Source organism: Lepidochelys kempii, chromosome 14, assembly GCF_965140265.1.
Source record: "Lepidochelys kempii isolate rLepKem1 chromosome 14, rLepKem1.hap2, whole genome shotgun sequence".
NCBI classification, from domain to species: Eukaryota; Metazoa; Chordata; order Testudines; family Cheloniidae; genus Lepidochelys; species Lepidochelys kempii.
The window spans coordinates 40,677,872-40,692,273 of record NC_133269.1 but is presented as its reverse complement, the minus strand read 5'-3'; the positions used below and the strand labels follow the sequence as shown (position 1 = coordinate 40,692,273).

General features: G+C 52.3%; 1 protein-coding gene and 1 pseudogene across 1 annotated transcript in view; both read right to left on the bottom strand.

Moving 5' to 3' along the window:
• Positions 1-14,092, bottom strand: part of LOC140897524 (uncharacterized) — a 122,471-nt gene extending 108,379 nt beyond the window's left edge. Inside the window, exons 1-2 of the mRNA XM_073310241.1 lie at positions 13,578-14,092; positions 11,299-12,409 (exon numbers count right to left, since the gene is read on the bottom strand). The gene's annotated coding sequence lies outside the window, so the exon portion shown is untranslated. The remainder of the gene's footprint in view (positions 1-11,298; positions 12,410-13,577) is intronic.
• LOC140897522 (uncharacterized) overlaps positions 8,621-14,402 on the bottom strand; it is a 29,613-nt pseudogene continuing 23,831 nt past the window's right edge.

Sequence of the window (14,402 nt, the reverse complement as noted above, 5' to 3'; positions counted from 1 at the left end):
GGAAGAGTAAAGCCCCTCTTTGTAATAGGAGGCCGCCGCGCAAAGCACAAGGGCCCATGGCAACGCCTGAGCAGAGGTAAGCCGTGAGAATGAGGGGTTGTTTGGAGAGCTGTGTGTGCTAGAGAAGAAAAGCCAGCAGACAGCAGGAGAAGCAGTTATGAGAGTGGCTCGGAGAAGGAAAAGGGCCTGAGTTCCCCAAAGGAGTTAGGCTCCAAGGTCCCTGTTTAGGTGCCAAATCCCAGTTTCAGGACCACTACGATGCACAAAATTCGTGCTCTAGCCCAGTGGGTTCCTCGGGTCACTTGGCATCTAAGTTTTTGCAGTAGGGTTTCCCTCAGTGCCTATCTTTCCGCCTTGTAGCATCATCGAGCACTGCTGCCTAGAAGAGGTTAGATGGATCGGACCAATTACACAGCCCTGTTTAATACCATTAGTGGTAGGAAACGGGGTCAGACAGAATACCTTCTATGCAGACTGGCCCAAGCATTCCATCATGAACTAGTCTCAGAATGGCGGTGAATTTTTCTGGACAACCAAACTTACAAACTAGTTGCCATAGTCCAGGTCTTCTGATTGTGTCAAGTGCTTTAGCCAGGTTGAGGAAGACAGCGTGAAGGTCCTGTTGCTATTCTCTGCATTTCTCTTGCATCTGATGAGCTTCAAATACCATGTCTCTCATTGGCCTGAAATCACATGGTGACTCTGATAGCACGTGATTGACTATCAAAGAGTACTTTGGTCAGTGGTGGAGAGTAACGAGATAACGTGATAGTTGCCACAGTTTGACTTTTCACCTCGCCTCTTGTATATGGTGACAATGGTGGTGTCTTTAAAATCTTGTGGTATATCTTCAGTATTTCATATCTTGAGAGAGAGAGTCCAGGCAGTCGCCTTAGCAAGGTCTGGCCTCCCTATTTGAATGTTTCTGCAGGAATGCCATCAGAGGCGGTGGGGAGGGGTAGCTCAGTGGTTTGAGCATTGGCCTGCTAAACCCAGGGTTGTGAGTTCAATCCTTGAGGGGGCCATTTAGGGATCTGGGGCAAAAATTGGGGATTGTTGGACTAGATGACCTCCTGAGGTCCCTTCCAACCCTGATATTCTATGATTCTATGATCCCTGAAGTTCTTCATGGCACGGATTGCAGTGCTGACTTCGTCAAGGGACGGGGCTGCGTGCATGTTGTAATTACATGTCGGTTGACCCACTACTCTAATTAGTGCCTCACCTGGAGCGTTAGATGGTGGGTTCAGAAGATCACCAAAATGGTGTTGCCACCTCTGAAGGATTTCTCCTTTGTCAGTGATTGGTCTTAGGCCATCCATACTCTTCTAAGGCACTGTGGTCGTGTGTGTAGGACCACACACAGCTTTCAAAGCAGCATAAAAGTCTTTGGTCTTTTGACAGGTGGCATAGCCCTGGATTTCATCTGCCTTGGCAGTCCACCACTGATCCTGCACGTCTCTAAACTTAGACCAGGTTTCCTGTTGCAGACTCCTGTATATTGTTACTGTGCCTACAGGGACATGGGATGCAAGAATTCGACAGTGCATCTCATGTTGTTTAATGAGCAGCTGTTAGATGTCTGGGTCATTCTTGTTGACCTCATCTTGGTGACATCATTTTGGCAAGAGTGGCTTGATATACGGCATTGCAAAAAGTGGCCCATTCGCTATGTACCTTAGCACCAATAGTCAAACCAGTGGGGTCAGACAGAGATGCTGTGGAGTTGCAGAGCTGCACCTTGTCATCGCTTTACATTGAGCTGTCTGGTTTAGTTCAGTGTTCCTCAAATGCGGCCACCGTGGCCGCACATGACCACCAGGGGCTTTTCTTGTGGCCACAGCATTCTGGGTGGTGATGGGAGGTGTGTGTAAAGCAGCAGCCCCTCCTCTTTATTTATTTAAAAATTGTCAGAGCGGCCACCAGCAAGAGTTGGTGGCCGCACGCTGAGGCCACCAAAACATTTGTTGTGAGAACCCCTGATTTAGTTGATGACTTGCAATACATGGGTCAAATTGCCAGTAACAGTTTGGAGCAGATCATGCCCTGGTCTGTCCTGTAGATCTTATTGTTGGATGATGCAGTAGTTGATAAGATGCCATTGTTTGGATCTTGGGTGAATCCATGATGTTATCTTTATATCTGGTAGGTGGAGAAAGGTATCTGTGACCGCTAGCTGCCGTTTGATGCACTCACTGATTAGCAGAGATCCATTGCTATTCTCTTTCTGAGTCCCATGCTGTCCAAGGGCGTGTTGCCAGGTTACCCATTACTTCCATCCCTTCCATTGAAGTCTCCCATCATAATTAATTTATCTGATGCTGATGTAGACACGATGAGTTTGTCTCGGTCACTGAAGAGCTTTTCTTTCTCATTGTGGATGAGGTAAGATCTTTTATTGGACCAGCTTCTGTTGATGAGAGCAAATGGCTCTTCTTCAGAGCTCTGTGTAGTTCGAAAGCTTGTCTCTCTCACCAACAAAATTTGGTCCGATAAAAGATATCACCTCCCCCACCTCGCCTTTCTAATATCCTGGGACCAACATGGCTACAAGTACACTGCATACTTCCTCATTGTTGACATTTGTCATGGTAGGAGCATAAGCACTGATGATGGTAGTGTACCATTTACGTTTCGATGGCAACTGCAGAAGCATAAGACAATCATTTATGCCTTTAGGTAGACCTAGGTCTATAAAATCATGACTAGTGGAGAAAGTAAATAAGGAAGTATTATTTACTCCTCATAACACAAGAACTGGGGGGGGGGTCACCCAATGAAATGAATAGGCAGCAGGTTTAAAACAAACAAAAGGAAGTATTGCTTCACACTATGCACGGTCAACCCACGGAACTCCTTGCCAGAGGATGTTGTGAAGGCCAAGACTGTGACAGGGTTCAAAGAAGAACTAGATAAGTTCATGGAGGATAGGACCATCAATGGCTATTAGCCAGGATGGGCAGGTGTCCCTAGCCCCTGTTTGCCAGAAGCTGGGAATGGCGATGGGATGGATCACTGGATGTTTACTTGTTCTGTTCATTCCCTCTGGGGCACTTGGCACTGGCCACTGTCAGAGGACACGACACCGGGCTAGATGGATCTTTGGTCTGACCCAGTATGGCCGTTCTTATGTTCGAGCTTGGCAGCAAGGGAGTTGCTAATGACAAAGCCAACACTGGCTCGTAACGGCTCAGAGGTTGGGGAGCCTTGTCAGAAGAACGCGTGCCCTGCACTGATCTCCATGAGTTGCCCTTCGTCAGCAAGTCTGGTTTCACGCAGTGCAGCAATGTTGACCCTATACCTGGCCAGTTCTCTTGCAACGTGTGCTGGTGGAAGGGGTTGTTGCAGAGTCCTAGCATTCCACATAGCTATCATAACTGTGCGTTTGCTTGTTTTCTGGCCTCACAGCGTGTGACCTTCCAGAGTCAGTAGTCTGGTCAGGTTCTGGGGAAGGAGCCTTTTCTAGCCTCTTCTCCACACGGGGTGAGCAGCGTCATCCTGCATAGGACCACTCAGATGACCACGATGTTGCTGGATGGTGCTGCTCCTGCCAGGTACATCACCACTCGACCAATGTCATCGGCCTCTAACTATAATTCTCTGATCATTAATATTCTTGAGTGATGAATGGATGGGGCGTGTACAAGAACTTGCTAGACATGTGCTGCCCAGGTGCTTTTAAAATGTGTTTGACAGGCAGGGCCTAAAACATGCCTGTTCCAGACCCAGGAATATGGCTCCCCCCTGCTGGAACGTGTCTCCGATGTAAGTTAGGCCAGGTCTGACCAAAGACAAAGAAAAGCCCGTTGGCATGCAAGGTAAACAGAGCCATCAGGAGAGCAAGCAGGGGACGATGCGTACTGAAAAATCTTAATCGGGGATGCAGACTGGGCCCTGAGGAAGCCTTCCTGCCTCTTGAAGCTGGGGCAATGAACTTTGAGAGAAGACTTTTCAAAGGTTTACTGCACTATAAAGAGAGGGGCAGAGGACCCCGATGTTACCATTCACCCGAGGAAACAAGCCTTGGGCTTTGTGGGGATCCCGATGGAAAGCTAGTCAGCCATTGCTGGAACAGGAAGACTGGTGGGGAAACTACCTTGAACAAAGATGGTAACTTGTTAAGTTACATCTTTGCTATTCGAAAGCATGTCTTTCACGTTTGGTCGTTTGTAACCCTTTCTAGCTTTATCCCTTATCCTTGGGTTCACTGAAAACCTCTCTCTTTAATTAGATAAACTTGTTTGACTTTTTTATCTAAACCAACCCAGTGTTGTGATTGCATTGAAGCAATTGTTAACTCTAGGCAAGATAACCAGCTGTTGCTGCTCTCTCTTTAAAGGAGCAGCGAAAGTCCTGTCTTTTCTGTGAACGTACAGTGATGGGGCAGAGGTGGATTAAAATTTATTGGGGCCCTGGGCACAAAGAACATCTGCCCTCCCCTCCGATCTCCTGCCACAGGACCTCCCCCCCCCCCGATCTCCTGCCCCCTGCTCTTCCCCTTCCCCCCAAGACCCCACATGCTGGCCTGGCTGGAAGCTGGGAAAGTCCGATGTTCCCAATCAGTTGGGATCTGGGATCCCAGACTGAGCAGCTGCTGCTTCCTCAGAGGGATCTATGGCGGGGAGAAACCTTTATCAAAGCCCCCTCTGTGCCTAGGCCAGATGGGGACTTTCCCCGGCAGCTGGAACCAAACCCTTGGGGAAGTCCCGGGCTCTGCCGGCACCAACTCCTAAGCCGGAGCCTGCAGATGCTGGAGAGACCTGGGCTGTGGCATGGCACTTGCTCAGGTCAGGTTTTTGATGGCGCTCCTGGTGAGTTTGTCCGAGAGGGAAAGGGGCAGGAAATACACAGGGGGAGGGAGGGGAACAGGATGTGTCAAACTTGCAGGGGACGTGTGCAGTTTGCGGTTTGTTTGTCAGAGCAGGCCCATTGAGTAGGGGTAGAAATTCCCCTATTTCTGGAACAGATAACAAGCCCCTTGGCCAGGGTTTACCAGACCAGACTCCTAGCACTGGAGCCTGAACCTACTACCTAGAGGCTGCTGTGGAATATGAAGGGGGCACCCAGTAGTGAGGCCCAGGGGAGAGACCCTGTCCCTCACCCCAAGCTGCTGGGAATGGGGAGGGGGTTGGGATTCGTGTCCCTCGACCCCGTGGAGGGGCTCCATCTCCTGTACCAGCCTCTGGCTAGCAGGTGTGTGATAAAGGGGAAGGCCCCTGCCCTCCTCCACCGGCTGGGAGGGACAAGGAGCTCTCTTTCTCCCCTCCCTCAAGCCTCCTGGCTGCTCTGAGCAAGGTGGGGGTGGGTTCTGCTCCTCTGTCTCCACTAGACCTTTCACTTTATCGGCCCTCCTCCCCTGGGACTAGTAGGATTGTGGCTGGGGCAGCAGGTGCTGAGGGGGGGTCTCTTGTTGTTCCAGATGCTGGTGACCTTCGAGGAGGTGGCTGTGTATTTCACCCAGGGGCAGGGGGCTCTGCTGGACCCCGCTCAGAGAGCCCTCTACAGGGACGTCATGCAGGAGAACTATGAGACGGTGACCTCACTGGGTAAGGGATTTCTGTCCCCTCAGTTACTGTGGGGTCTGTGATGAGCCCACTTTGGCTTATACTTAGGTTCTTGCCTAGTTTTAGGTTTACCTTTCAGGGGAATGGGCCCTATTGTCCCAGATCCAATGTGAGACTTCATCACAGCGCCTCCGTTCTTTTGTGGATGTGAGCCTGGGCCCTTCGGCAGGAACCCAGCTCAGAGATTAGAATCACTTCCGCCTACTTATCTTAAAAACAAAACCGGTAAATATAAGAGCAATGTCCGTAGGTGGGTCATGGAGATTGCAGCTGGGATTTCTGGTTCTTAAATGTACAGGCCTCCTCTGACTGAGCTCCAAGATTGTCAGGCAAGGCTGTAGCAGGCTCATCCACCGTAGATGGGCCCCAGCCACCATGAGAAGGCAACAAAGTGCAAGACCGAATGGGTGGGTGTGACGGAGTGTCCACCCCACACAAGGGCCAATTAATCTTAGGCTGCACCTGGAGGAAACCTAGGGAGTGGTAGGGCCTAATTGCAGATGAAGCCCAGCTGCGGGGAAGCAGCTGGGCGGGATCTATAAAGAGAGGAAGTTGGCAGGCAGGGGGGAGGAAATCTGCAGTGGTACCCCCCAATACCAGGGGGGAAAAGCCAGAAGCTGCAAGGACAAAGTAGGAAGCAGTCCAGGGAAGGAGCAATGAGGGTTGGGAAAGTAAAAGCCCAGAGCTGCTGGGCTGAGGGTCTCTGGATTGGAACCTGGTGTAGAGGGTGGGCGTGGGTTCCCCTACCCACCCTGGGGGAAGCGGTCCACCTGGGACAGTTTGCCTCAAAGGGCTTGCAGTACCTCAGAAGGGGGGAGATCTTTAATGTGAGCTAGCTGGAGGGCTAAACTACAAAGAGGAAAGAGCGACAGGCTGCAGGAAGACAAGAGGCAGCAGAGCGAGTGAGGGGAACGCGCAGGAAGGGGCATCTGACCCGGTGGCCGAGTGCATTCCCCCGGAGGAGCCACAAGGAGGCGCCGCCGAGCGGTGAGTGGAGCAGCCCCCATCGCAGTGGGGTTACACAAACAGCACAAGGAGTCACTGTTCAGCGTCGCCTCTCACCTCGCTCCCGTGGCGGCCAGTGGGGTTACTTCTGATTTCATCGAGGGGGGAGTGAGCGGGGAATCCACGCCAGCGAGCTTACCCCGATTTAGACCCCGGGCAGTGCGAGCAGCAGGATCCCAGTGAATTTTACCTAGCTGGGAAGTTGGAAGAGCCTACCCCAGGGCAGCACGGGGCTTGGTTGACCTCACTGTGCATTTCCTGTGCCTCATTGGGTTTAAATTGACCCTGAACTCCGAATTTCCGAGGATTGTCCAGTCTGTGGCCCAGGCACTGTCTTTGAGTTGCCGGGGGGAGGAGGGCGCTCGACACCCCGCTCTGCCCCAGGCCTTGGCCCCACTCCATCCCTTCCCCCAAGCCCCTGCTCCGCCCCGTTCCGCCCCACCCTGGACAGTGCCTCCTACAGGTGGCGAAACAGCTGATCCGCGACAGGCGGGAGGCGCTGGGAGGGAGGTGGAAGAGCTGATGCGGGACTTGGGGGGGAGAGTCTGCCTGTGAGTACTGGGCACTCACTACTTTTTTTCTGCACTGGCTGAGGCCTCGCCCCTCCTGGCTGAGGCCCCGCTGCCATTAGCTGCTCTCCCTCCCTGCCCCTCCTCATGGCCCTGGCTGGGGCAGGCCGGGGGGAAGGTGAGAGCTTGGTGCTGGCTGGGGCCAAGCTCTCAGCCTCATGGTCGTTCGTTTTTCTTAAAGCCCCAGCTCCTGGAGTCAAGTGGAGATGTGATGATTTCAGCCTCCATTCTTAAAGGAAAAGTAACTTTCCAGCCCTTGAGGCTGCAGAGGAAGCTTCAAAATGTGACCCCAATGCACCCTAAAGCAGCAGTCCCCACTTTTGGGGGTTGCACCCCCACCTTACACTTATCTGCGTGTCCTCACTTCTCCAGAGCCAGGACTGAGAGCAGGGCCATGGCTCCGGGTGGGGGGATGGGACGTGGACAGCGGTAAGGAGGTCGAGGCTGGGGATGCATCTGGGGGGTGGTTCTGGGGCCGGGAGCGGGACCATGCCCAGGGTCGAGGCTGGGGGCGGGGCCAGGAGTGGAGCCGTGCTAATGGGGCCAGGAGATGAGATCGCAGCTGGGGTGGGATCAGAGCAGAGCTGGGGGTAGGGAGGGACTCCCCACCCCATACACCCCCCTAGGGGGGCATGCCCAACAGTTTGGGGACCTCTACCCTGAAGGCTCAGAAAGCAGATGGCAAATAAAAAGACTACCAAACGTCTTAGTTTTACATAATCTCTTGATTTTAAAGCCAATCTCATGATTTTGGGGGAGCCTGACCCATGGTTTTTGAACACGTGTGGTTGGCGCTCCTGCAGAATCTCCAGTCCCAACTGTAGCTTTTATATCTGGTGTGGGAAGTGGCAGCGGGGGGACAATCCCCACCCAGGACGCAGTGGTAGATGGGGAGGAGGTGACCAGTTGGGCTGCCTGGCTCCTCGTCTCCCGCTAGCCTCGCTGATGAGGTTTGGCCTGGCGTCAGGGCAGGACAGGCCCGTTGACTTTCCTGGGGTCCTCTTCAGCTCTGCTGAGCCTCAGCCCTTCAGGAACTCAAGGACGCCCCTCACCGCTCCCGATTGCTCCCCTCAGTGCATTAGTTCCTGCCCTTTAGCATTCAGGGATGGCTTCCCCCCAGCGCTCATAGGACATTTCCTGTCTCTCTCATGCCCCGGTGCAGCGAGTTCACAGTTCTCAGCCTCTGCTGTCTGGCTCTCGCGAGCAAACCCTACCGTTTCCTAGCTCTGTATTCCCCATGCTCCTTATTGCACCTCACGTCACCGCAGGGGTCAGGCGGTAACTTCCTTCCCCGTGTCGATGGCTGCCTTTCGGCCCGCGAGACTCGCCCATCAGTGTTTGTGCTGGTGATTATTTATAATGACCATTGTTCAAACAACACTAACAGGGTGGGCACATAGTAGAAACTAAATAAGAAGGGACTATTTTGGCAACTGCTCATTGGTCTTGTGTAGTCCCCAATAAAATCAACAGTACAGCCTGTGAAAGAAAACCAGTATCCACAGTTTTGACCTTCAGAAAAGAGAGGAAAAAACTCATGATACAGCGTGGGCTATAAAATCCTTTCAAGATTACATAAAGTGAAATCCCAGAGTGCGTTACCTGTGACCTGGAGTACAGATTTACTCATTGTCTCTGCTGAACTCATTACCTGCTTCATTCAGCACCTCCTCATTAGTTGGTCGTGTTAGTTACAAAAGTTTTAGCATCATTGCGAACAAACAAACTTCCTATCTGCACAGCTGCCAGCAATCTGAGCTTGGCAGTAAGTCAATTTACCAACACATGGAAACCTTGATTTAACGTAGAACGATCGCTGTGTGTTAGGGATTAGACATCCCACCTTCATGTCTGTGACTCACCTGCAGCCTTCTGGAGTCTGCTTTGGGATCAAATGAATCACAGTGGGATTCCTAAGCATGGAGAGCTGAGAACGCTGATCGGGGCTTCTTCTCCTCTGCCTGGGGGTCGCTTAGACCAGGCAGATCCAGAGGGTCGCTTGTCAGCTTAGGATCAGCTGTGGCTGTATCCTCACCCCAGAGATGGGTACCTGGATCCTTGGGAGTCAGAAGCCCTGGATGTGTGTGGGAATGAGGAAATAGGTTTGTTTGTTTGTTTGTTTTTTTACTATGGACACTGAGAAAATTTTTACAGGACACTGAGAAAACTTCTCTCCTGTGTGGAGGAGTCTTTGATGTCCAATATCATGTTAGTTCCACTTGAAGCATTCTCCACACTAAACATATCTAAGAAGTCTCTTCCCTATTTGCATTTGTGGTGCCTGAGAACATCTGCGTCGAAACTGAAGCTTTTCCCGCATTTGAGGTTTCTCACCTGTGTGGAGTCTTTGGTATTTAGTAAGGTGTGAGCGCTGATTGAAACCTTTCCCACAGTCCGAGCATTTGTAGGGCGTTTCTCCGGTGTGGGTTCTCTGACGCACAGGAATGGCTGAATTCTGATTGACACTTTTCCCACACTGGAGGCATTTATAAGGTTTCTCCTCTGTATGGATCCTCTGATGCACAATAAGATTTGAGCTCCGATTGAAGCATTTTCCACAGTCGATGCATTTATAGGGTGTCTCTCCCATGTGGGTTTGCTGATGCCAAGTAAGGTTTGAATGGTCAATAAACCTTTTCCCGCACTCTGTGCATTTATAGGATTTCTTTCTTGTGTCCCCTCTGATGTCTGATAAGCTGTGAGCGCCGACAGAAACGTTTCCCACAGTCCAAGCTTTTAAAGGGCCTCTCTCCGGTGTGGGTTCTCTGGCGCCTAATAAGATTAGATCTGTCATTAAACCTTTTCCCACAGTTGGGGCATCGATACGCCTCTCTTCTGTGTGGATTCTCTGATGTGAAATGAGATCTGAGCTCCGACTAAAGCTTTTTCCACAGTCGAGGCATTTATAGGGTTTGTCTCCCATGTGGGTTCTGTGATGTGAAGTAAGATCCAAGCTCTGGACAAATTTTTTCCCACACACTGTGCATTAGTAAGGTTTCTCTCCCGTATGGATTCTCTGATGCACAATAAAGTTTGAGCTCTGATTAAAACATTTCCCACAGTCGAGGCATTTATAGGGTTTTTCTCCTGTGTGGAGCCTCTGGTGTCTAATAAGGTGTGATTTCCGATGGAAGCTTTTCCCACACTCAGTGCATGTGTTTTTAATCTCTCCCATGTGCATTCTCAACTGAGCTGTAGTTTCCTTAAGATCCTTCCATCCTCCCCCATGATTAATGGATGTAACCACTTTCTTCCATGGTTGGTTTCTCTTTGACCTGCACTGTCTATCACAGGCTTTTCCCTGGCCACAGCTCTGGGAATAGGTCACTTCGGTTCTTCCCAATAGCATCCCCTGTAGTTCCATTTGCTCAAGACTTTCCTGCTGTGGATTTTCCTTCTCATTCGCCCTCGCCATCCTCTCACCTGCTGGGATAGAGAGAGAATCCAGCCAGGAGCCATTCGCTGTGGGGAGAAGGAAAGAAAGGGGAACAGAAAAAAACAGGGGCAACACAATAACTGTTGGGGAAACTGAGGAAGGGGAAATTTACTAACCTATTTATCATTTTTTCCTTCTCTAAAGCGAGTGCTCTGTGATCCATTCCACCTAGGTTATTCCTCCTCATTCTGCGAGCACGAAGGCTTCTTTTATTAAAAAACCGCTCTCTAGATTCACACTTTATCCCCAGCAGGCAGAGCTGTTCAGAGACCCAACCGCATCTCTAGCTCCCCACCGGCCAAGTGCCAAAGCTGAGAGGACAAACTCCACATTCTTATTAATAAACATTCCCAAAAGGTTACCCAGCTCCAGGCAGGAGGCTTTATCTACTGATTCTACAACAGATGGAAATGAAGACATCCAGCAAAGCAAGATCCCCAGTGTGAGGGAATACCGAGGTTTCTCCATCTCTCTGGAGGAATGTTCCGGAATGGGAAAAGCAAGGAGTGAGTGATTTGCCCTCCCAACTGGAATTTAATGCAAAATTTGGTGACATCCAGGGTGGAGTCTCGCAGAGCAGGAGGTGCCCAGAGCAGAGAAGGAAAAGCTATGTGTGGGTCACTAAATTTTATCTTTCTCCCTCGCAGGAACCTGGGGCTCCATGATCCATTAGTGACGGGTAAGAGAATACACTGCAGCACGGGTAATCATATGGCAGACTTACTTGAAGGAAGCACTGTTCTGTTCTGCATAGAAACTAGCACTCAGACCCAATCAGGATCCCATCTAGAATGAGCTCCAAATATACCCTCAGTCGTGAGACAAAACAGGATTAAAGAAGATGCAATTCTCTGATTCGCCGGAATTTGCCGGCAGTTTCTAGGGTTGAGCAGAAAGTCCGTGAGCTCTCCTGGGTATTCCTGCTCCAGCAAGTGAAACTTCTCACTCAGCTTCCAGGACAAGGTGCCTTAGGTACTACAGGAGTTTGAGTAGGAGAGGAACCTGCCCCAGACATTTCCCCTAGTCCAGGAAATGGAGCGATGCAGAACTGACACATGTAGAATTTTGAGAGACTATGGGTGCCTGGGCCATTTATTCTGTTAACTTCCTCAGAATGCAGAGCCCCCTGCCCCTGGGTGAAATACACCGCCACCTCCTCGAAGGTCACCGGCATCTGAAACAACAAGAGTCCCCCGCTCAGCACCTGCTGCCCCAGCCACAATCCCACTAGTCACAGGAGAGGAGGGCCGATAAAATGGAAGCTCGGGGGTGGAGGGAAGAGTAGCAGAATCCCAGCCCCACCCTGCTCAGGGCAGCCAGGTGTGGGGAGAAAGAGAGAGCTCCTTGTCCCCCACAACAGCTGGGGGTTAGGGGACAGGGCCTCTCCTCTGGGCCTCACTGCTGGGTGCCCCCTTCATATTCCACAGCAGCCTCTGGCTAATGGGTTCAGGATCCAGCCATGTATCACTTTAGATACAGTTTGACCAGCCAGGGAGGACCAGTCCGTTACCAACCCACAGGCTGGAATGCTGCTGGCTGTGGAGATCCCCAGACTGTCAAGGGGGGTCAGAAGTGCTTTGAAAGGGCTGAGAAGCTGTCGTTCTTCTCAAGCTGTGAAGGGTCCAGGTGACTTGAGTCCAGAGCGCCAATGTGCGGGAGGTCAGATTAGATGATCATGATGGTCCCTTCTGACCTTCAAGTCTATGAATCAATGAGACACACTCAGCACATACGACGAAATCATCTCTGCGAGACGATCAGAGGGGACTGTGTTCTGATGTGCGTGCTCAAGAACAGGAAAGTCGATATCATGTGGGAACCTTATCTTTGAATATCTGTAATAGCAACAAAATGGGGACGTCTGTATATGGAACGCCTGCAGATTTACTGCCCAACTGCTTGTCTTTAAATGATATTCACAGTATTCCAAATCCTATCTACAATGTGTTGTCCCATTTATAATCATTTCTGTGTGCATGGAATGTCTATTTCCCAGGTCACTCTGTGGGACTCTCTCTTCAAAGCCCACTGGGCAATATTACCAGCTACTTAACAGGGTTTTACATACATACAACAGCCCTGAAGTTTAACTCTGTGTCCAGCCTTATGGAAAGAGCTCTGGCCTGGGTTTCACTAGAGAGTGAAGCTGAGGTGCGGGAAGAAAGGGAGCATAATAGAGTTATACGTAATATTGTGTGAGTGACACCAGATCTCATTATGCCAGTGGGGCCGTTTACCTTTCTGGGTTGGTTTTTATTCCACTTTGCGTGGCCCTGGCTGACAATGGAGTTGCCCCAAACCAGGTAGGACAAACTCTTGCTCAGAGACGCACTGTACGTTTGTACAAATGATTCAAGGGTATGTCCACACTGCGGTAAAGGACCCCTGACATGGCAAGCCTGGCTCAGGTGGCTGGGCCTCAGAGAGCTCAGGTTGTGGGGCTATAAAATTGCAGTGCAGACGTTCGGGCTGAGGCTGGAGCCCCATGGGGGAGTGTCTCAGATCTCAGGCTCCAGCCCATGACCAACTCTCTACACAGCTCATTTTAGCCCTGCAGCCCAGGCCTGAGTGAGCTAACCTAGGCTCACACTCATTGGTGCAGAGCTTTTTAAACTCAGTGTAGACATAACTCAAGCACATCCCCAGCTGGTGTAAATTGGCCATAGTTCCATCTAAACCCATGGGGCCAGATCCCCAGCTGGTGGGAATCAGAGGGGAGGATCTGACCCATGGGACTTGCAACACACACACATTTTGCAGGCAGTCCCTAGCTGGGAGGGGGTGTGTGAAAATTCACTCCCGACGCAGCCCCCCAAGGGGCAGGGATGAATCCGCCCGGCGGAGCTGATCATTCCCACTAAAATCCCCAGCCAGCTGCTCAGGGGGCTAGGACAGTTTAACCGCAGAGCCAGGAGGATCGGGTCACCCCTGCTGCAGACAGAGCGAAACCCGGAGGCCCTGTTCCCTCGGTGTGGGGAGTGCAATGGGGAAGGTCTCTCTTACCTTCCCTCCAGGGTGTGCTGTGTCTGAGAGCAGGGGCTGCTCAGTGGGGAGCGTCTCCCTCTCAGGGCTGGGGATCCCAGATCTGGTGTGTGTGTGTGGGGGGGATCTGTCTTCCCTATGCAGGAGGGTGCTGGCCAGGCTGGGGGCTCTGCCCTGGGAGAGGCTCCCGGGGAGCAGCGGGAAGCGCCCGGCTGGAGATTCCCCTCTCCCGGCTGCAGCCCGGGCTCCGGGCTCCGGGCTCTTGCAAGGGATCTTGCAAAGGGAACCTGGAATCCACCAGCAACCAAATGTTACTGTAGCGAATTCACTTCCGTCCCCAGCTCCCTTCTGGGTCCTAGCGCTGGACCCATTGCTCGGCGGCCCCCTGCGCCTGGGGCAGCCCGGCCCAGCGCCCAGGGGGGTTCAGACCATCACACACGTGCAGGGCCGGAGGGGACCTCGACTGAGCATCCTCCGTCCCCAGGAGCCCAGCCGCAGAGTCCGGGGGCCCCGGTTTGTGTTACAGACACTGCCCACGCTCGGGCTCTGTTTATCTTCCTGGGTCAGATCCTCCATTGCGAGCCGGGGGCCGGGCCGAGCCGCTGCTGCTCCCCGGCGGGGTCTGTGCGGGGAGAGACCGGCGCTAACGCCCCGCTCCGCCCCGGGCTCGGCCCGCACCAGCCCCCGAGCCGGAGCCCGCAGGTGATGGGGGGACCCGGGGAAAGGGCCGGGGCCGGGCAGGACAGTGACTCTGCACAAGCGGCCCCGCAGCCCCGGCTCCCGCCGCCCCGGGAAGCTGCTCCCTGGCTGGGAAGCGCCCGGCGGAGGGACCGGAGCTGCGGCCCC